This window comes from Sphaerodactylus townsendi, linkage group LG03 (assembly GCF_021028975.2).
Source record: "Sphaerodactylus townsendi isolate TG3544 linkage group LG03, MPM_Stown_v2.3, whole genome shotgun sequence".
Classification (NCBI taxonomy): Eukaryota; Metazoa; Chordata; class Lepidosauria; order Squamata; family Sphaerodactylidae; genus Sphaerodactylus; species Sphaerodactylus townsendi.
In genome coordinates, this window is record NC_059427.1 from 117,244,197 (window position 1) to 117,267,528 (window position 23,332).

General features: G+C 42.3%; 1 long non-coding RNA gene across 3 annotated transcripts in view; it reads left to right on the plus strand.

Annotated features, from left to right (window-relative positions):
• The window catches only part of LOC125429466, a 250,521-nt gene that overhangs the window by 76,072 nt on the left and 151,117 nt on the right, over positions 1-23,332 (plus strand). For all 3 annotated transcript variants that reach the window (XR_007243995.1, XR_007243994.1, XR_007243993.1), the window contains exon 3: positions 2,099-2,164. This is a non-coding gene — a long non-coding RNA (uncharacterized LOC125429466). The remainder of the gene's footprint in view (positions 1-2,098; positions 2,165-23,332) is intronic.

Genomic DNA, 23,332 nt, shown 5'->3' on the forward strand with positions numbered 1-23,332 from the left:
TTCCACCACTTCCCTTACTGTTAATGTACTATTCCCAAGTCTCTGTTTTTGTGTAATGTTAGGTAGATTTTACTTTCTATGATGTTCATCTATTTTACCAGTGAGATATTTTATATACATTTGTATAATTGTTGTAAAAAACTTTTTGAATCAACACATCATCCATTAAGATATTATCCCTTTTTGCAATTTCAATATCATTTTATTTTTTCAATTTGCACACTAGCCAATTTCATGGTTTATTTGCAAATACAAAATTCTTCTGCTTTTCATTGTTCAGTTTTGTTTCCATTTCTCTGTCTGCTGACATAGATGTTGTAAAAAAAATTATTTGTTGCAAAATATTCTTGTCTTTTGGATGTCAAACCAGAGAATATTATCTGAGGGAATTGTCATTGCCATTAATGGCTTTTAGGAACAGGCTAAGATTAATTCTTAGCATTCCTATCATGCTTTTTCAGTGTTCCTTTCCATTAGTTCAGTAATCATTTACTACCACCATGCAAAGTAAGTCAGTAGCTATTTATATTGCATATGTCCGTGGTGGCGAACCTTTGGCACTCCAGATGTTATGGACTACAATTCCCATCAGCCCCTGCCAGCATGGCCAGCCCCTGCCAATTGGCCATGCTGGCAGGGGCTGATGTGAATTGTAGTCCATAACATCTGGAGTGCCAAAGGTTTGCCACCACTGGCATATGTGAGCTACTTAGCCTGAGTGATGGTGACTTGACCTAAGGCCGCTGAGTGAATTCCTGACTGCAGAGAAATGGGATGTAGTGCCTTCCTAGTGGATGGTTCATACCTTTAGCCTGTGTACTACATCAGCTCCCAGATGTCCTGCTTGCTATCATTTTTTCATTCCTGATGGTTTTGTTCTCAAATCCACATAGTAGGAAATGCCTTTAGTATATTTAGCAGCAGTCCTTTTTAAAATGTGATGTTGCTCTATGTTTTATCTGACCTGGGTTCCATCAGTGTTGCTTGTTTCTGTGAATCAGACATAGCCTGATCCTGATGAGTTTGCTTATTTCTACCCTAATGCATTGAAGAAAGAACAGCCATTTGTCTTTGTATTTTTGCCATCGTTCTGCTACTTGAAATTTCTGCATGTGGAGGAGACCACAATCACATGGAGCCACAAAAGTCTACATTGAACATGATAGGCTTGTTGTGAGAATAAAATTAGATGATCCTCTCTGATCCCTTTAGGAAAAGGCATGATACAAATGTGATAATATAGTACATATTTGTAGTGTTTTCCTGTGAGCATTACTGACAGTGGGAGGTTTTCTGTGCACATTTTTCATGTGGGTTTTTTCATGTGTTTTTTTTTCATGGAACCTGAGTAGACTTGTCTGGATATTAACGTGTTTATATTAGATTATTTGCCATATTACATTAGCTGGTCACTTTGGCACAGAGCAGGAGTTTTTTGGGATTCTCTCTAATTGGTCATGGGAGAGCCCCTTCCTACTGTATTCATTTAAATAGATCTAGTTAAAATAGACAGATAAGATCCTAACTGTGGTAACAGGTATAACAGTAGTGCTAGCCAAGGGTGAACTCAGGATGGACTCATCCCAAATTTTGGTAAGCCACTTTTTGGCAGCAACACCAACGTTAGCTTTGTTTCAACAGACACTTGTGTCTTTAAAAGTATTTTTTTAATAAAAAGTAATCAAATAAATCAAAAATGAGATGGGCAGGAAAACTTGGTGAGCATCTTGAGTCATTTATTGGTGAAGGAAGTTCATCTACACCAGCCACTGGCTCTACAGTCAGGAGGGCATAAAAAGGACATTCCCTTGGTTCTGGGCAATATCCGACCAAATCCTAGCTGCTGCATGGTACAGGATGGGGCTCAGTGCCTCCTGGGCCTTTTCTGTGGAGGATTTTTCCCCCAAAAATTTAAATGTCAGAGATCAGTCTTTCCGAATCTGCCCGTAAGGGAAAACAAGACTTTAAAAACAATACAAACCCAATTCTCATTTCCCAGACAGGAAATAATCCCTAGTTAACCTCTTAGCCACCGCTCAACCACTTGGATTTTTAAACCACAGCAGAAATGTAAAGGTGCTCTGTTTCTTTTTCCTAGGACACAGAAATGTCTACTTCTGAATTAAAAACCAAAGACAATGAGGATCTTTATGAGGGCAAGAAGGTTAGTTTCTACAATTTTCTTCTCACAAAGTAAATTGTTTGTAAAACCAAAATTTCTTCTCTGAGTTGATGTTTTATGTGATGTGACCCCACAGGAAAGATCAAGATGTTCTGAAAGAAGGGAAAATCCATTATATCTCTTTAAATGATTTTATTAATGCACATTGTGCTAATTGGGGTTTCATAGGGTTTTTATTTGAAGGGGTTAATTAAAAATAGCTGGTTTTCAAGAACAGCGTAGTTGTGTATGTTATATGAAAATGGCTGTAGCCTTGTAACCCAGTAAGAAACTATTGGTTAATGTTCGTCTGTAAGATTTTCCACCTATTTATCTAGTTCCATCTGAGAATCACAGAGGAAGGAAATTGATGTGTTCAGCCTGTTGCACTCCTATGCCAGGAGTTGTGTTTTCAACTAGCATACCGTTCATTTTAGCAGAAAAAACACCATAGGTTAGAGAGGTCAAGTATTTAATGCTTTTGTTGGTACTGACTGATCTCAGATATGTATCAGCAGAGGCGTATTTGCCTAGGGACATGGGGTACCCACCATGTCCCCGGGCACCCCCATTCGGTCACATGGGGGGCTGCAAAATTTTCAGGTTTGTTTCTGTGTTTTTTGTATTTTTGTAGTGTTTTTTCAGGGTTTGGCTTTCAGGGAGGGCGCAATTTTTAGGCTAGCATCACCAAAATTTCAGAGATTTTTCAAGAGACTCTCCTGATGATATCACCCAAGTTAGGTGAGGTTTTGTTCAGGGGATCCAAAGTTATGGACTCCCAAAGGGGGTGCCCCATCCCCCATTGTTTCCAATGGGAGCTAATAGGAGATGGGGCTACACCTTTGAGGGTCCATAACTTTGGACCCCCTGAACCAAACTTCACCAAACCTGGCTGGTATCATCAGGAGAGTGTCGTGAAGATACCCAGAAAGTTTGGTGCTGCTAGCTTAACAATTGCACCCCTGACAGCAGGAACCCTCCAAATTTCCCCAGATTTTCCTTTTAAATCCACTCCCTTTGGCATGGACTTAAAGGGAGAATCTGAGGTCCCCAATTTCAACATAGAAAGTGATGCTGTTTCAGGGTGGGGGAGAATCCACCCCAAAACAGCATCACTTTCAATGTTGTTTTAACTGGGACCCCCAGCTTGTCCCTAGTTTAAACACCATTGAAAGTGATGTTGGTTGGGGCTGAATTCCACTGGAGGTGTTTTGTGAGAGATGAGGTTAACATTTGTTTGGTAAATGTTTTGCTGGGGGTGATTTGTGAGAGATTTACACGCTTAATACCCACTTGCACTGGCTTGGAGCTGTTTCTCAGGCTAACAGCCTACCTCATAGGGTTGGTGTGAGGACAAAATTAGAAAAAGAGAGTTGGTGGGGAGAGAGCCTTGTATGTTTTGCTGGGGGTGGGAGGTGTTTTGTGAGCTGGTACAAAAATCATTGTTTGGCTGTAGTGGAGGAGGGTTACCGTCCATACTGGGGGGGGGGCACCAAACGCAGGTTTTGTCCCCAGGCTCTAGTTTGCCTAGATATGCCTCTGCGTATCAGTTCGTAAATGTTTAGTTACACACCTGCTAGCTGAACACAGAGAACCTGACTTAACTAATGAAATACTAAAAGGTGACACTTTGGTAGCTTTAATTCAATTGCTAGAAGTCCTGTAGCTTATTCTGTTGATATCCTGTTCTGTTTTCACTTATGTTACAGTCCATGAAAGATTGCCAGATGCTTCTTATTTTAAAGACTTATTCTTTATTCTAGAACAGCAGTTCGGTACAGGTGTATATATTCTCCTTACTTCGAATGTTAGATAGTCTGTCTTTTTTTGTTTTAAGGTTTAGAACATTACTGACTATCCATATGTATAATCTGAAGAGAGCATTGGCAAGCCTTTCCATAGAGGGATACAGCAGAGGGTTAGGGAGGCAGGGACTGCACCCTTTAATTATCATACTTCTCCGTACAAAAAAGGAGCTTCGTCTGCTCCCTTCTATTGGGCAAAGACTTTTTTGTTTCCTTTGGTGTTTCCTAAGTGACCCCTCCTCCCTGATCAATGTTTTAGTTGTTGGTTGTGGTGGGTTTTCCGGGCTGTGTGGCCATGGTCTGCTAGGTCTTGTTCTTAACATTTTGCCTGCATCTGTGGCTGGCATCTTCAGAGGTGTATCACAGAGTTTTAGTTGTTGTTATGTTTTTGTATTTTAGCACTATTTTAATGGTTTTAATGATATGTGCTTTTGTGGGGGGGGGGTTGGTTTTAAATGGTTTTAAAATATTATTACACTACGTTTGTTTTAATTTTTTAGCTGCCTTGGGATCCTTGTAAGTGAAGAAAGGAGAATATAAATCTTGTAAATAAATAATAAAAGAGTGGCAGAGGTGAGAGGTTTTGGAGGGAAGTTGCTCAAAGTTTTGCAAAAGGCAGGTCATAGCTCAAGTTTATTTTGGAAGTTTTTCTTAACTGACTTTTGGTAGGGTAAATTTCAGTTGACATGGGACCTTTTTCTCCAGTTCTATTATGCGTTTACCCACAAACCTTCTATATTTTGTTTTGCAATCTTGCTATGAGCAGTTATCATAGGAGAAACAAAAAGTGATTTTTCAGTCCCAGATATTTCTTTTAGCTGTGGGAATGCTTGTACATACATCATCATTGTATTTCACCCTTTCATCCAAGAAAGACCTTTCAGGGTAGTTGTAACAAAAGAATAATGCTGGATCAGACCAATGATCCATCTACCAACACCCTTTCTCACAAAGCAGCCAAGACCTTCCCCAGATGATAACTCCTTGCATTGATATTCAGAGGTCTGTTGCCTCTGTCTATGGAAGTTCCATTTAGTCACTATTGCAAGCAACCTCTGATGGATCTATTCTCCATGAACTTGACTAATTCCCTCTTAAAGTGATATATCAATCAATCTACCTACCTTTGCACAAGGTTTGTTACAAGAAAAATAAAAGAAAAACCACCAACCAATAAAGCATCCTTTTTTACAAGTATAATAAAACACACACACAATAAAACAGAAAAACTTCTTTAATAGCCATAAACATTGTTTAATGGTCAGCAGAGGTCCTCTTTAAGATGCCTTCAGCCTGTAATGGACAAACAACAGAGATGGGTGATGGGAATTCCCTGTAAGAAGAAATTCCAAAGCCATGCAATTGCTGTAGGTGGATTTCACACAGTAAATGTGTAACAGGTTGAAGTTATAAAGGAACCCGTTTTCCTTTTTCCCATTCACATGTATGCTGTGCAGCCAGTGATTGGAGCCCATGGAAACAATCCAGGTTGCTTTTATGCCTTCACGTGAAGATACTTCTTTCTCTTTTTAAAATTTTCTGCAGCACATACGTAGCTGCACAGGAATACAGGAATGAACCCAGGCAGCCATGCCAATCATCCCATGATACAACTGGCTGCACCTGTTACCCTGCAAATGCGCAACAAGCAACGTTAAAAAATGGGCCTTCCTGCTATTGCAGGGCAGAAGCGTACTGCCTATGGCGATGTGGGGCCACCCACGATGCCGGGCACACGCCTGTGGGGCACCCAGTAGGCTCCTGCTACTCTTGAGTAAGCAGGGCTCCGCTGGGGGTGCACCTGGAGGGTTTTTGGTTTCCGGGCGCCATTTGGACCTGGTATGCCTCTGTTGCAGGGTAATGGCAGGCGGATTCTCCTTCACTGTGGATGGTGCAGTGGAAGGGAGGGAAATAAAGTGCCTTCTGGGTGGCTGTTCATATGGAGCGGCTCCAACCCATAATTTTGCAAAAGGATTGCTGGTTTAGCAATTTTCAAAAATCCTGGGTTGAGGGAAATAAAACAGAGTAGGCTTGTTTTGGGGACGGGACCTGTCTGAAGTCCCACCTCCCCCAAAATGGTTTGTTTTGCGTCCTGCTCCCATTATAGTTTCCCTATGTGGAATCCACCATAGATAAGGCCATGCTCCGTATATCAGATGCTGGTGGTGGTAGGGCAAAAGGACTAGAATTTCTGGTGAAGCCTTCATCATTGAGCTTGTGCTTGGAACTCTCAACAGCTTTCCCATGATGTTCCAGAAAGACAGACAATTGGCATTCCTATATACACACAAACATTTAAGTTGTCTCCACTGGAATGAACTGAATCCTTTCTACCTGTACAGAGTTGCTCCAGGTGTTTATCAGAGCTATCCAGAGATGTGTATGGGGACACAAAGCTGCAATTAATCTTCACAAATCTGAAGGCAAAGATCTTGGGAATTTATTCTACAGTATTTCCCAGGGTTGTTCTGGCAAGCAAACTGTTACCCAAAGTGGAGACACAGTCTCTCGATATAGTGGGGAATATTAGGTTAATATTAATAACTGCTTATTAATATTGCAAGAAGCTGGGTAAGGAATCTTCAATACCCGTATACACAAAGATCAGCTCTTGGAAGAAAATCCACAGAGAAGGATATATATGTGAATTTGACAATCTTTATTGTAGGGATAAGGGGTTTACAATCACTTGGTTCAATGCAGCAAACATGCACAGACAGAGTTCCTAAGACATAGATAGGTTGGAAAATAGATTTGGAATAGAGAGTGGTATGGGATATTTGGGTAATATGACCTGATCGCGATGTGAAGATCTAGGGTTCAGAGCCAAATGGCCAGCATTTGGTTCCAGGGAGCAGCGTGTTGGACTCAGCAACAAAGACGGAAAGGTGTCAGTGGCACTGAGCAATTGGAGAGTAGGATATTTATAAGGTTAAGAACTACCTCTGGGGGTGTCAGGATAACCTTTGGGGGATGTTTGGACAACCTCTGGGAGGTGTCCAGATGGATTATTTGAGTGCATTGTAAGGTGGTCAGAAGAAGTTAGTTACAGAAAGGAGTATCTGAGTTAAGATAATCAGGAGAGGCAATGACATCAGGAGTCTTCTTGTGGCTGGAAATGAGTATCCATTCAATAGGGCTACTGTATAGTGTTGAGGACACATTCTTGCTTAGCTGTGGAGCTGAAAATTTGCTGAGAGCCTGAGAACAAGCTGAGAGCCTGAGAACAGAAAAACAATTCTTGAAAGTTTCTTGTAGGTTGGCCTAGCTATTGCCAGAGAATGGGCTCCCCGTCTCTGCAACACCAGCATCAACCTTTAGGCTGGCACGCGGGCAGGGATACCTGTGAAAAAGCACTCCCCCAGCTATGCCAGGTGCTATGGTAACAAAACTGGATTGCAGAATTCTCTTTTATAATGTCAGCCTGAGCCCCAGAAACACACAAGTCCATATACTTTAAAGACTACCAAATCTATTTTGCAATGTAGTCCCTAGTCTTGATGATGTAACTTCAGACCCCATCACTTTCTCTGAGGTATGGCTATTGAATACATTCAATGAATCATGCTCCAAGCTCCAACCCTCTGAATTACCTCTGGCTGCTCTTCTTGATGACATTAAGCTTTATTTCTACCAAGACAGGTTCAAACAGCTCCTAAACTCCACTACTTTCCAAAGGATACACACAAACTGCATGCTAATGCAGAGGGAAATTGACAGGGAGGGTAAACTGAGAAAAAGCATACATAGTCATTAAGTCAGATGCAGCTAGCCCTTATCAGCAAGGAGGGATGCTATCAAGAACATTGCCAGATTCTCTCAGAGATCCACAAAGGGACTCTTTTATGCGAACACCTGCAGCAGTAGCTTTTAAGGATCTGACAGTCAGAGTGGTTAAAAATTATATATTCAGTAGGATTTCCAAGGGAGAGATATTGTGCAGCCCATCTGAAGAAGAGCGGTGGAATCTTGATAATAATAATAATAACTGTAAGGAAGAATAATTTACAATTGTCACAAGGAAAAAAAAGGACTGTTAGATTGACTCTAAAAGCAGATCAGTAAAGTATTTTATGAGAATCAGAAATATTCTGACTTTTCCAATTTTAAGTAAAAAGGTTATGTGAGAACAGGAAGGGTAGTCAACATTTCTTAGCTGTGTGGATGTTTTCCATATGTTGGAAAGGCTGAAACAATTTCTGGGTATATATAAATTCCTCATACATAGAGCATGAGGAGATGAGTTTAGAAAAAGAAGCTATGGAGTTATTCCTGTTTTTGCTCGATGAAATTTTTTTGTATACTTACAGTTGTGACAGAAAAAGTGAAAAGAGAGCTCAGGCCCTTTCCGCATGGGCCAATAATAGCGCCCTAGGGATGGCAAAAATGCCGTCCCTAGGGAGCTGTTCGCATGGGGGGCGCAGCTGCATCGCAGCTGTGCCGCCCTCGCTCCCCCCCAGCGGCGCGAAGCCACTGTTTCCCAACCTGAGCAAGGTTTTTGGGAAACAGCGGCTTCCAACCGCTGCTGTGTGAAGGCGCCATTCCCCCCTCTTTCCCAAATGCCTTACCGTGTCCTCCAGCCTCCTGTGCGTCACACAGGTCAGGGGACACGCCCCCTGCCCTGCGACTTCCGAACTGTCGCACAGGGCAGGGGGGGGCATGTCCCCTGGTCTGTGCGATGCGCCAGAGGCCGGAGGCCACGGTAAGGCATTTGGGAGGTGGCGCAGCCTGCGCAGAGGCTGCGCCGTCTTCCCCACCGCAACCGGGACCGTTCATGCGAACGGTCCCGGGGGGGGGGGGGTTGGGTCGGCGTCATGTACACCGACCCAACCCCCAGCGTGGCTGTGCGGAAACGGCCTCAGTTAAGAGTGAAGTCACCTTGCAGGATAGGCAGATGCATCAAGAAACCGGCCGTGATGCTATTATTCTCAGGGAGCAGAGGAATCAGTTGAAGATAAAGTAATCCTAGTTTCTTCTCATTCAATGTAAAATATTCACCTGGAACACCAGAACATCTCAAGTGAATTTCATTGTCTAATGTGACTTAAAAATTTCAAAATGTCTTTTCACTGGATTGATACTAGGAACAGGTAATTACTGTGTGACTGCAAGTGCAAGATGGAAGTGACCGTTTTAGCGCAAGGATTAGTCTTCAATTGAGAATCATGCTGCATTTAAAGATCAGCAAACCTTTGCAGGAGGGATTGCTGAATGCTGTCATTCTGTCACATTTTAAGGTTGTTACTCCTGTTCTCACTTGTCCTTTGCTAGCCTTCACAAAGTAGTGGAAGAGCAATAGTGTAGAATCTTGGTCAGAATCTAGAGTTGTCAAAGAAATGAGTGATGAGTAGGTGGTTAGTCTCTTAACCTCCCAGGAAGTCATTATTTTGTATCTAGGTTACCAGCAGGGTGGCCAGGAAGTATCTCGCAGGTAGCCAGAAACTCAGGGAAAGGGCACCTATTGCTACACCCAAGTGGGAGCAGAAAAAGTTTCAGTAAACTCTGTGGTTTTCTCTGCTGGAGTAACTTTATTGCAATTATAGTACACTGTTCTATAGGAGCAAAAGAAACTTTAGGTGCGCCAGATGCTGCTCCACTGCAGGATTTTGAACTAGATGACCTTCAGATTTCTTTCAGCTTCACTAGTCTTAGACTAGATGTAAAGAAAAATGAAGTGAGCAACAGCGCTGAATGCCAGACAAAGTTGCCTTTGGGAAGCAATTCTTTCTGCTAATGATATTAGCCAGAAAGACCTGTTGTCCCCGTACAAGCTGCAAATTACACAGGCAAATGTAATTACCCATTCCCTTTGTTATTAGCGCACAGTAAGGAAGTTTCCAGCCATCGCCCCTTTCATGGCATTTCAAAGCTTACTCACAAGATGCATTCCTGATATTAAATGCAATGAGATGTCCTTTTTTCCCTAGAAAAAAAATTCAATTAAACATATGCCTACTGTGACTCTTTATTCACAGCAAATTGTCTCTGTAAATAATCTTCATCAAAAGTCAGAACCAATCCCCATTAGTTGTTTAGATTAATTAATGAGTCCCCCTGGAGCCACCCCAATGAATTCAATTTAAACGTCAACAACTTGGCTACAGAGTTTCCCAGGTTGGCATTAAGACAATATTAAACCTGCAATAAGTCACATTAAAAATGTTAATTCAAAGAAGCTCTCCATTTAGAGCACTTAATTAAATCCTTAAATAAACTGCATGGGCTCAGTACCAGATGGTTCTGCATTTTCATTGCAGCAAAGAGCCTTGAAGTCATTGAGGGAAGTAATATCAGAGGCATGGTGAAGATAACCAGGATATATAGTGTAATAAAATCTAATCTTGTTTCCAGCCGGGAGATTCAGTGTATGTACACAACCCAGGCTAAAACTGTAAGTTAATTACATTAACCCCAGTGTACTCTGGTATCTGAGCAGCCACAAGACGAAATTAGTCTTTTCCCATCATAAGATTCTTTTCAACTTCACTATATTAATTTTTTGCCAAATACTTACTCATAAGGAAAATTGAAGTTAATATAACCAAAGACAAAGTAATGCAGTCTTAATATTCTGAGGGGATTAGAAAGGGCTGCATAAATACACTCAGCAAATGTCAGTCACTTGGAATGGATTTTAAGGAAGTGGTGGGGTGCAGTCAGGAAAAATTATAGCACCCAGCTGTGTTATGCATTATGATGAGATGCACTGAAAGTTACAATTTAAGGAATACAGTCCTTCAAATAAATAGCTTAAAAAGGTGACCTCCAGGCTCAAAGCTTTTGTGTGTCCGCCACTGTTAATCAGGATGGCAAGCATGAAGCTATGTTGGCAACTGTGCTCTTGACAAAAATTCCCCTGAATGTGTGACATGTAAAAGGTGGAAGGGAACAAAAGAAACTAGGTTTGATCAGCAGGGCTGTTGTGAGCAGCCCCCCTCCTGCATCTTTCCGCCTTTTAAATGTGAAACGCTCAGGACTTTGTTATGACATAATTGCATAGACTGGGTGGCTTGCTGGCAACTCAGCTGTCTGACCTGTGGTCTTGTGGACTAAAGTTCCTCTAGAGACCAGCAGCGCGTGTTTTTTGGCTGGTAAAATCCAGTGCACACCCTGCCTCCCTTGTTCTCGATGCACACTCTTTCTCTTTCCCATTTCTCTCCCCAGTCAGCCTCTCATTAACAGCCTTGCTCAGGTCTTGCAAACTGAGGCCTGTGGCTTCCTTTGTAGAGTCAATCTATCTCATGTTGGATCTTCCTCTTTTCCTGCTGTCTTCAACTTCTCCCAGCATTATTGTCTTTTCTTGTCTTCTCATGGGACCATTATGAATACTAAATGACAATAATGGGTCAAGAGAACAAAATACTAAATGATAATACGAAATGATAATAGCGGGTCAAGAGAACAAAGTTGACACAAACCAATACCTCTTTTGTTAATCATACAAGTTTAAAATAATAAAAAGGGACAAAAGAGAAAACTACAGTTTCCATAAGACAGTGCAACAGAGCTCATTCATGATCTTATTCAGATAGTTTGCCTGTGTTAACATCAAGTTAGGCACCCATAAAGCAGATGCCTCATGTCAGTGTCACTGTCAAATATAGATGTTTAAGTCAGCACTAAGGATGTGATGAACAGTGAATGGGAGGGGAGTTGGTGGCTGTGGTCAAGGAAGATAGCTGTGGAAAAGCAATAAGAGAATGTGTATTCAATCAGCCCTTTTGCACAGTCGCACAAATGTGAGGTACTTTTCCAATGGTTAACTGCGCTGATCACATTGATGAGTCAAACCAGTGGCTGATCAAAAATCCTTGCTCATTTTCAGTAGGTTCTGTTGATGATGTGTGAGGCTTGGTTTAAAATCCCAGTCTCAACCTTGGGGGATGCTAACACCAAAAGAGAATGTGCAGAGAATATTCCATCCTGTTTAGCAACCTCATTCTTAGCCTTAGACAGATACATGTGGCTCTCGATTCACAGGGTGTGTCTTACAGGCAGACTTGAGCCCTTCCTACATTCCCCTTAGAGGTAGAAGTTGGGGAATGAGGATTGAATTTTCACTAAATAGTTTCAGTAGCACCAACTTTAAGTTACATTTGACTAATATGAATCAGACACATTGGGTGAATCCCCATTGGGAAAACAAACCAGGTTCCTGCTGGTTCCATAAGATACAGCACCTTTTCATCCCGGTCTCTGCCTCCCCACCCCAGCATGTGTCTGTTGAGGGGGTCAAAGTTAATCCCAAGATCAAACACTGCAACTCACACTGTAACTTCCACAAGCTCGCGATCTGCTCTGCAGCTCTTTAGTTCAGCGTTCCGATTTGCTGTTGTGTTGGGGCGGGAATGCGACCCCACGGCCCCTCCACTCTGCTTGAGGAAGTCTTTTTAAAAAAACGTTCCGGCTGCACAGTTTTGTAGAAACATAGGATGTCTATTTTTTCACTTTTTGGCTGTGTAGCTTTGTTGGTACACACAATCTGCGCTAGCTCACCTTCTCTTCTCAGGTTCATGCCTATGAAGCCACGACCAGCACACACAAAAAACCCTTTGCGCGCTGTGTGCCCAGTCCACTGCGCTCTGATTGGTGTGTGCCTCCTAGGGCAGGAAAAATAAACCGGATTGTTTTTCTGCTGCCTCCCCACCGATCCGGCTCGGCCCATGTTTTTCAAAAAGTTGCAGGATGAACAGGAGAGTGCACGCCAGGACCAGGATGGAGCTGAGTTGGGCACTGAAACCATGGGAACTCTGTGTCCAAACTGAGAGTTTTATCGTGAGTATCATGCAATTTTTTGATCGTGCGGAATCGCCCATTGTCTCCTGATTCAGGAGATGGGGAAGAGCTGAGAGGCTTAGGCATGGAATTCAGAGTGAAGTTTAAATAGCTACTATAGAACATTTTCAGTATTAAATTGAAAAAAAGAAAGAGTTTATTTCGGGGTTACCCTTTTATGCCTCAGAAAACCATAGTAATGTCATCAAAATAGATACCTTTTAAAAATGCATTCCTCCCAGTTTTCCAACACGTTTAGCTGTTTTGTTCTTTTTCAGACTACAGAGCCATGTGATCAGCAATACAAAGGTGAAGGGTCAGCTCGGATTTCCTTAAATAGTTCAGCCACAGGAGCTGGCAGGTCAAAGCATAACACACCTGCATTTGTTACTTCTATATTTTTGGCATAGCTGGGACACCTGACAGTGTCTGACAGTTTGCCCTCAGAATTGTCATGGATGTATTCATGTTTATGCAGTGCTGCTCAGCCAAAGCACCTGTCTTTTAAAATGAAGTTTCTCTCCTGTAATTAATCTGCAGGTGCAGTTCTTCCAGACAAAAGTTTGCACTGGTGTGTAGTCTGTTCTTTCCAACAGCTGCCATTGCAAGGAGAGACTGTGGCTATGTGCCGGAGTAGATGTAAGCAAAGCCTTCCCAGGAGGTTTTACAGAAACAATTAGGTGGGTTTATTTTTGCAAGACAGGAGGGGGAAGATTGGGAAGAGAGAGGATGTTCCCTGGTTCCCCTGAAATGGAAGAAACAGCTATAATAATCTGTGTGACACAGTTTGCAGGTGATTTCAGTCACCAATCTCTCTATCTGAGAAGCCTTATGCATTCAAATTAACTGCTGTAAAAGAGAGAGAAAATTTGCATAATATAAAGGTGCTGGAGAAACTTTTCTTCCTCTCCCCCTCCATTATGCTTTACCTACTTCCTTGAGGAGCTGAAAACTGGTACACACAGTTGCACCTGCATGTCTATCAATATTTATCAGAAATGATCTCATCTTTTTGCCGCCTTTTCTTTGAACTTAGTCTGATGGCTCCCCAGGAGCTGCCTGAAAGCAAGCAGCAGCTCTGTTAGTCTGCTCCAACAAAATAAAAGTCCAGTGGCACCTTAAAAAGTCATCACCTATATTTCAATATGAGCTTTCATGAGCCACAATAGGTGTCAAACTCAGGCCCTCCGGGTGTTCATGGACTACGATTCCCATCAGCCCACGCCAGCAGGGCCAATTGGCCATGCTAGCAGGGGCTGCTGGGAATGGTCGTCCCTGAACATCTGGAGGGCCTGAGATTGACACCTTGTTGATACAACTGGAGTCAGTCATCACAGCAACATGATCTTGTTTTGTTAAGAACTTTCCAAACTTTGCTGTTGTGTGAATCTCAGGACCATAAGCCCGATAGATGAACATATAGGAAGCTGCCTTATACTGAATCTGACCATCAATCCATTCATGGTTATTATTGTCTACTCACCCTGGCCAGGGTCTTTCGCATCCCTTACTGCCTGGTCCTTTCAACTGGAGCTGCTGGGGATTGAACCTGAGACTTTCTGCATGCAAAGCAGAGCCTCCTCTACTGAGCCGCAGCCCCTTCCCAGTGTTATGTGGTAATTATTAATTAGTATTTGCAAATATTTTGAAGATAAGTTTTCGCCAATGATGATCTGATAAGCAGACCATCTTCAAAAGAAGTTTTCCAAGTATGAAAACCAGAACTGTAGATAGAATGCTATTGTTATATTTCATTTGAGATCCTTGAAGTGTTTTCCTCCTCCACCCTCCCCTGAATTAATCTTTCTTTTGTTTAGTAGTTTCTGATTTGTTTGTGGGCTGTTCACAGCTCTTACCAAATTGCCAGCCAAATTGCCATTGTATATGCAGTGACTGATGGGAATTGTAGTCCATGAACATCTGGAGTGCCATAGGTTCGCCACCACGGCCCTAAGCAATCATTTTGCACATGCATTCGTGTGAATACAGGATGAGTAGCACTGTGCATATAAAAACTTCACCCGCTTCCACGTAGTTAACGCATCGCCAACTAGTCTGAGGATCCGGCTGCTGAAGAAGCACCAGATACTGTCCTGAACGATATACACTCACATTGAATTTGTCAAGTGTTGTCAACTGGAGCTTCTTAATAGCCTGACTGCATTGTTATCTGCATGCTCTTAGGCTCCTGCAAGTGACCTGCTCACCCAGACTACATTGAGAAGTGAGGAGATCTTGACACATTGGCGGAATGTTAAGCGTGACTCAGTTCGGGGAGCTTCCCCCACCTTTGACTAATTGCTGACCTGACATCTTTCTGATAGTGACCTTGTTTCAGCTAGTAATTCAAATATCTTTCAGTGTCAGAAATAATAAGTGGCACAGTGAGATGAACAAGCAGAGCTTAAGTTGAGCACAGATTAATGGGGTTTTAATATTCCTAATTTAATCACTCCTTTCTGTCTGAATGTGTGCAACATGATGTAGCAGCTAATTATTTTTTTTAACCATGATGGGGATCTTTCCTAATCATTTTTATATTTAACATGGATGAAGGGAGGCCAGTGATTAATGCGGGAATAAATCTTATAGAACAGAAACAGGCACAAGATCAGTTAAAAATATGGCTGTCTGGGGTTTTTTTATTCCCATTTTCTAGGCTACAAATAATCATCTGCCCCTTCTCATTTCAGTTTAAGATTTTCAGCTGTTAAAAGTGGGGCTGAAAGTTTTATTCTAGAATTGCTCCACTGGTAAGTGAATGTGGGTATCTGATTCTCTCTTCCTCTAATAGATTCACAACATATACATTAGCAGGAAAAGAGGTTTTATTCTTTCAAATATTTGTTCTTGACAAGGTGTTCGGAATTAGATATGAGGCGGAGACCTTCTTTCTGCATCTTTCCGTTGATCTTAACATTCAGTAAATTTCAAGGATCTCAATGCGCTGAAATGGTGAAGAAAATGGGAAAAACCCCCACAAAAGAACAAAACCTAGACATTATAGTTTCAGTGATAAGACAGTTGAGGATATCTAGAGCAAGCCGGAAGAAGAGTGTGGTGTTTGTTTTTTGCAAGTTTCCAACTGCCAGATTTGATCTGGATTTTGGAAGTGGTCATTTTAAACTTAAGATTTATCTTTACTTCTATGTTCAGTTAAGAGTTACACCTTTCTAAGTTTGCTGAAATCTTTGTAAGTCTTTGTAAGTGGTACTGTGCATGTGCTTTTGGAGAACAGAAAGTTTGTTTCTGTTCTGTCGCTTTAAGAGTACTCATTCCCCCTCCCTTGGCTCAAGTGGGAACGTTCACATTGGGACATTTACATTGGCACACATACCTCTCCAGCTGATTGGGGAGCCCACTATGGGGCCCACCCTGCCCAAGGCACATGGTCAGTGGCAGAGAGCTCTTACCATATCAACCTTTTAGAGCTCAGAGCCATAAAGTTTGTCTTAGTCTTTTTTGCAAGGATGCTACAAGGTAAAAAGAGCCTGATTAGGATAGATAACTATGTTGCCAAGCAAGCGGGCAAGGCCTTGACCTGCCTTTGCAGAGAGACTTCTCAAATATGGGATTGGGTAATACAGCAATGCTGTCATCTATCCGCATAGCAGAGAAGACAAATGTACTGCTAGACTCACTGAGCCCAGAGTTCCACATCAGGATTGGGTCTTCGATCAGTCCTATCTCATAGGGATTTTCCATGCATAGGGTCACCTGTGTAGATCTGTTCACTTCTATCAAGAATAGGAAGTGTCAGCTGTATTGCTTGAGAGCAGAGATAGGGAAGGGCTCTCTGGGAGACACATTCCAGTTTACCTAGAACCGCCTTATGCTGTACATCTCCCCCCTTTTGGTTTCTTGGGCAGGGTGGTAGTAAAGGTCCAAATTCACAGGCCCTAGGCCATAATGGTCACCCCCCCCCCCCATTGAATCAGAAGGCCATGGTTTCCTGTCCTCAAATCCCTCACACAGGGGCACATGTACTTCTTTCCCCCAGTTCCATACCTGCTGACCAAGGGGAGGATATGGTACCACAGTGTCGCCTGTCTCATATGAAATATCCTGGCTGGTGCTGCCCTAGAGATTTGCCCTCAGAGGATCTGGGACATGCTCCTTTCCTCAAGGAAGCTGTCCACAAGGAGGTCCTATTTCTACAAATGAGGCAGATTCAGTAGATGGGCTCTTACGCAGGAAATGTCCCCTGAATCCTGCTCTTTGACATCTATATTTGAGTTTCTCTTACACCTGGAAGACTCAGGTCTATTCACCTCCTTTATCAGGATGTACCTTTCCACCATTTTGCCGTACCATGTTGAACTGGGTTCCTTTTCCATTTTTCCCCATCCCTCCTCAAAAAGATTTCTCATGGCTCAATGATCTCTATCCTCTTTCAAGCCTCCAATCCCATAATAGAGTTTGACCTTGGGCCAGACTCTTTTAGCCATTGGCTTCATGTGGTCTAAAGGCACTATCTTATAAGGTGGCATTCCTCGTGGCCATAACATCAGCCAGGAGAGTGGACAAGATAAGGGCTCTGTGCTGGGACCATCCATTTACCAAATTCCATAGTGATAAGGTGGTCCTTGACTGCAGCTTAGACCATCACCCCAAGGTGGTCACACCATTCCATTTGGGCCAAGAAATCATGCTGGCAGTGTTATGCCCTAATCCAGCAACATAGTCTGACCAATTCCTTCACCCATTGGACTTGAGGGAACTCAGCTGTTCTACATCAACCACACAAAGCCATTGTGCAGACATGACAGCCTCTTGTCCGCTTTGCAGGCAAGCACAAGGGTTGTATGGTGACAATGCAGGCTTTGTCAAAGTGGGTCACCAGGGCAATCAGTAAGGCCTATAATCAGTGGTGGGATTCAAATAATTTAACAACCAGTTCCGGTGGTGAGATTCAAATAATTTACCAACTGGTTGTTTACAAGCACCATTTTAACAACTGGTTCTGCCGAAGTGGTGCAAACCTATTGAATCCCACCACTGCCTATAATGCTGCTGACGTGGACTGCCCATTAGTGGTCCATGTGCACTCTATCTGGTCTCAAGCTGCTTCCCCTGCCTGGGCATCCAACATGGCCATAGATGACATCTGCCGTGTAACCATGAGGTCATCTGCCTTCACCTTCATAAGCCATAGATGTCAACTCCAGGAGAGAGGCAGTGGTCGGGAGACCACTGTTTAAATGACAACCTTACACTACTGAAGTGAGGATGCTTGCTACACTCCCAATGTGAGTCTGCACTAAAGTTCCACAAAGACCATTTCCACATGGTCCAAATATTCTGGGTTGAGCAAGAGAAATACTCTGTTCCATACAAAAATGTTGCATGATTCCCGGTCCTAAAGTGGGTTTGCCCCATAATATTTCCCTCCTCCCAGGGTATTCAAAAATTGTCAAATTGGTGATTCTTTTCAAAAATCCCCGGACAAGCCTGCTATTGTGCAAACACCATGGGAGCAGAACTGTTTTATTTTATCCACCCAGCTGCCTGATCTCCCCGCTTAACGTTCATTCAAGCTGCCACTCAACAACAACAACCAATCAGAACACAGGACACCAGGCATGCTCAGATATGCCTGCACTGTAAATACAGAAGTTCTGGGCTTGTGCAAAAGAAATTGGAGTACTTCCTCCCGATCTGCACTGGATTCCTTCAAAAACCAGGCAGCCATGCGAAGGGAGAAACCAGGATAAAACAGACCCAAATTGTAAGAAACTGGTTGTAACCAGATTTGATTGTGCCGTGCGGAAATGGCCAAAGATGAAGAATGGTATTGCACTTACCTGGGTAGCAATGGTTTATCTAGTGGATTTCTGCATAGGCACACGTGCCCTTTCTTCTGCCCCACTGTGGGCTGCCCCACTGTGGGCTGCAATACCACAACTCTTTACATCAAGTTTGTAGTTGTGACGCTGACTTCCGGTACTGACTGTAGTGTTGGATGGATGTGCCTGACTTTGCTCTAGCTTTGCCAGGCAATGAAACTCAAGTGTGCAGTTCTGAAAGAGCTGCGAAAGCCCCTCTGGATGAAGGGGAGAGCCAAAGAAGCCACATGCATTCCTGGAGTGATCTTCTCCAAGTAGGATCACACAGAATCACTCACTGTAGCAGTCCACTGGAGTTGAGAAGCTGGAGTCAGCAGTAATCACCATCTTTTCCAACTTGAGCTACTGACCTCCCTCCAGAGGAAAAATCCAAGTTGTGGATCCCTTATGGATGGAATGAAGATATAAAGAGATTGAAAGAGTATATATCCTGCTGCTGATAAGCCCAACAAAAAACAACAGATCTTCCTAAAAAGTACGGAATGATAAACAAGTGCAGAACGTAGAAAAAGAGTTTAACTAAAGTCATATTAAAAGATATTCCCAGAGGAGAAAGCACCAGAGTGTGATAACCATTTTAAGTCAAAAAATTCCAGATCTAATCTTCCTGCCAGTTGCCAAAGTAAAATCAGAAAAGAAGCAACATGAAATTTAAGCCCTGCATAGGACTATGGAAAACTTTGGGAAATTGTGAAAATCTAAAGAACAAGAAAAGGGTCATTGTCTCTCAAAATAACTGAGATGGCCACAAATCTTAAGAGCATATCTGCCAGTATGCTAAGTCTCAGGACATAAATTGATTCTTTGAAAGACTCTGTCAGTATCAATATACTGTAATAAGTTGCATCCAATTTTATGTTGATACGTTAGAAAATGTTTAAGAAAAAGGAGAAGTTTAGGCTGGGCTAGAAGTTTAACAAACAATGAAGAAATGTGATCAATAAGATTTACAGCAGGATATGGGTGGGACATTATTTAGGCATATGTAGTATAACTGTTTAGTATTAACCGTTGTTGTGTAAGTAGAATAGGGTGGCTGGATTACGAGGGTCTTTCTCCTCCTATGTTTTTTGTTGTTATTGTTGCAGATTTAAAAAAACCAATAAACAATTTTTTTAATTATGTAGCTGTGATGGTGGTAGGAGAACTGAGAGATGCACTCAGTTCACACATGAAACCCTCCTGACATCCAGTATTTTGACAATTCCCTTTGGTCTGTCTTTGAATTTTCAGCATCGGGAAATGTTGAATGTGAACATTCTTTACTAAGGATTCTGACTTTATACTCAGTTTGAATCTGATGGACAAATTTACTCTGCAAACAGAATGGGAGTGTCATGAATACGGAACAGTGTATTTATCTGAGACCGGCTTAAATGGATCGTCAGCAGAGCTCTAACATCAGATTGTTAGCAGCTTGTGTGCATGTAGATAGGCAAACTTAAAACAAGGCAGATGGAATGCTTAAGCTTTCAAGGTCCTTTGAAATGCATAGGGAACGAAAAAAACTGGTTTATGAAGCAGAAGATACTTTTTCCAAATAAAATTTTATTTCTCAGTTTTTCCTCCAGACTTTCCCATATCCTCTAAACAGCACTGCACAGAATGTGTGGCATAATTACATTTGTCTCCCAAGTCATTTTTCCTTGAGTGCAGCCTTCACTGTGGCCTTGATTTGACGGTGTACGTTTAATCTCAAAGAAAAACTACCACATAAGTACAGTTAGTTGCAGCATCCCGTTTTACATGGTCAGTGTCCTCAGGAGTAATTATGGATCCCCTCCAAAAATGATTTCTTTTGCATTCTGTTTGTAGCTCTCTGATTGTACTGCAGTATAGTCTCTGCATTGCTTTTTGCATTTGTAATAAAATGTAATTCTACGAGGTGATTTTTCCCCTTTTCCGGCTGCTAGAGCCGAGGCATATACAAGTTGTTTGCTGCTTGATATGATAGGACTAAAAGCTAATGGCATTTCATGATTACAGTGACCTGGGTTTGTATTGCAGCATCATTAGCTCAGGAAGCTTAATTGCCGCCTAGTTTCTGCTCTGGCTAACTGAGAGGGTGTGAGACATGCTGTGTTAATTCTGGACTATTTTCCTGGCGGAGATAATAACCTTGCATGGCTTTTAGTGGTTAATTTCTAAACAGGAATATAGGTGCCCGGGCTTGCTTATGCGCATATGCTTCAACGCTTTCCATTTACCAGGGTCAGTTCCTATCTTCCGGTGCCGGTCCCTGGATAATCATTGTTCCTGTTTTGCCTTTTGGGGGTGGGTGTTAAGTTCTGAGTACTGATAAATGCTTATTAGCTTCCCTTCTTCCTTCCAGCAGTGATCTACTCTGGTAATAAACGTTGGTCAATATTTTTAGCTGCATCTATTCTGAGAATAGCCAGTTTTTGAAAAAAGGAAGATTGTGATCACTTTACTAATGATTTGTAGTATAAATGAATGACAAGCAGAGAAGAGCCTTCAGCGGTATATAATTATAAGTGCAGTGGAGAATGGGGCTCAGGCATTGATCATTGCTGTGTGAATGGAGTATTGTAACTACCTATCCTTCTTGTAATTTATTAGACTTTGAAAGGGCTATGAGAGCTTTGATGTCTGACTTTGTCATTCACTCTTAAGCAAGTTCCATAACAGTAGGCAATACTGATGTTCCATTGCTATAACAATAGTGACAAACAGAAACAAAGACTCGTGTATATTTTTCACAGCTGTTAAATCGACTTTCCAACCTCACCTCTAACATCTAGCAGGAGTAGGTAGATTGAGCAGACACATACTTTTCATAAATATACAGAGGAAGGGTTTTTGGCAGGTGCAGGACTTAAAGGGAAAAAAGGCGGTATCTGCTGAAACGTTCTCTTCTGTGCAACTGTTAATAGGGTTGTGTGAGCACTCCTTGGCTTGAATTGCAACTTGATTGCAAATTGCAAACAACATCTTTGAATGCTCAAAAAATGCTCACTGTTTATCAGGTGCTTGAAATTATCCCAAATTATATTGCAAATGTTTTGTGCATGTACATTGTCACGCTGCTTTACTGCAGTTGACTTTGTCCCTCTCTCCCATATGCTCAACTCACTCAACAGTTTTAAAAATACTAATTTACAAAACAAATTATTTCCTTGGTATTCTTCATCCTGTTCTGTGCATGTGTGTATTGGATGGGGAGGGGGCTATGGAAGCTGTGTGACTTGTCTTTCTAGTATTCCAGCCTTGCCCATTTTGCCTTCCTGACTTCCAAAGCTGAATTGGTTTACTGAGTATTGGATCGCAAATGCTTTCACACAGTACCACCATGGAACTGCAGTTTGATCCAGTAAATCCTGAGTGCACGCCCAAATGATGAATGTTGCTGACTGAAGAAAGCCATACAAAAATAGCATTCAAAATGTAGCTAATACTCATGGCCTTCCTATGATTACCCTAGGTCACAGGTGTCAAACTCGCGGCCCTCCAGATGTTATGGACTACAGTTCCCATCATTCCCCCGCTAGCATCATGCTGGCAGGGGATGATGGGAACTGAAGTCCATAACATCTGGAAGGCCGCGAGTTTGACACCTATGCTAGGCCATATGTAATTTATCTGTACAGTGAATTTTACTTTTCCTCCAAGAAGCTCAGAGTGGCTTACATTCCTCCCACCCCCATCACGTGGCATGTTAGACTGAGTTATAATTACTGATCCAGAGTCACCCAGTAACCTTCATGGCTGAATGGGGACTTGAACCTGGGTCATAATCTAAACCACACTGGTTCTGGTGGATTTTCCGGGCTGTGTGGCTGTGGATTTTGTTCCTAACGTTTCTAAACCACACTGATTGTCAGAAAGGCTATAAACATGAGCATGTGCTAATCTGCGACCTGGGGCCCTCATACCTTAGGGATTGTCTTTCCCCCTATGTCCCTACTTGTCCCCTTTCCCCCTATGTCCCTACTTGGCCAATTGACTGGTGGTCCTTGGCCCCGCCTCCACCCGGGCTAGGGCCTTTAGTGCCCTGGCCCCTGCCTGGTGGAATTCACTACCATCTTCTGTTAGGGCCCTGCAGGACCTTGAGGAGTTCCGCAGGGCCATCAAAACGGCATTGTAGAAAGTATGCCACCCCTGTTGTTTAATTGACACCTTGAAATGTCATCTTGACCAGCCCCTGTGGCACGTAAAGTGAGATCAGCGCCATTTGATTATACGTTAAAACCAGCAATTTGGAATTTTAATGACGATTTTAAGGTTTTATGTTACTTAACTGTTTATCTGTTAGTTTTAAATGTGTTGCACGATGCCCAGAGCCCTTCGGGAGTGGGTGGTCTATTAAATTGAAATTATAAATAAATAAATAAAAACTGTACCTATCAGGCCAGTTACCATGCTGAATACTGTCAACTGCATGGATGCAAAATCACAGAAAATGTTGCTTATTGCGAACTGTGAACAAATCATCAGTGCAATCGTGTACTCAGCTTGAGAAGAAATGGTCACTGCAAGCAAGGTAAGATCGATTTTCAGACACACTTTGTTAAAATTGCAACAACATCAACTGTGAATGTTATAACAGCTCTGTCTTTGTTACTCTGGGAATAGACTGTGGGCACATGAAGTGTGTCTGTACATCAATGTCTGTATTCAATACAGACATTTGACAAACAACCTTACCCTCTACTCACCAAGAAATCATGCCCAAGGTAATTTAGCAGAAGTTCATATCCATAGCACAACTGAAGTCACTCAGCTAG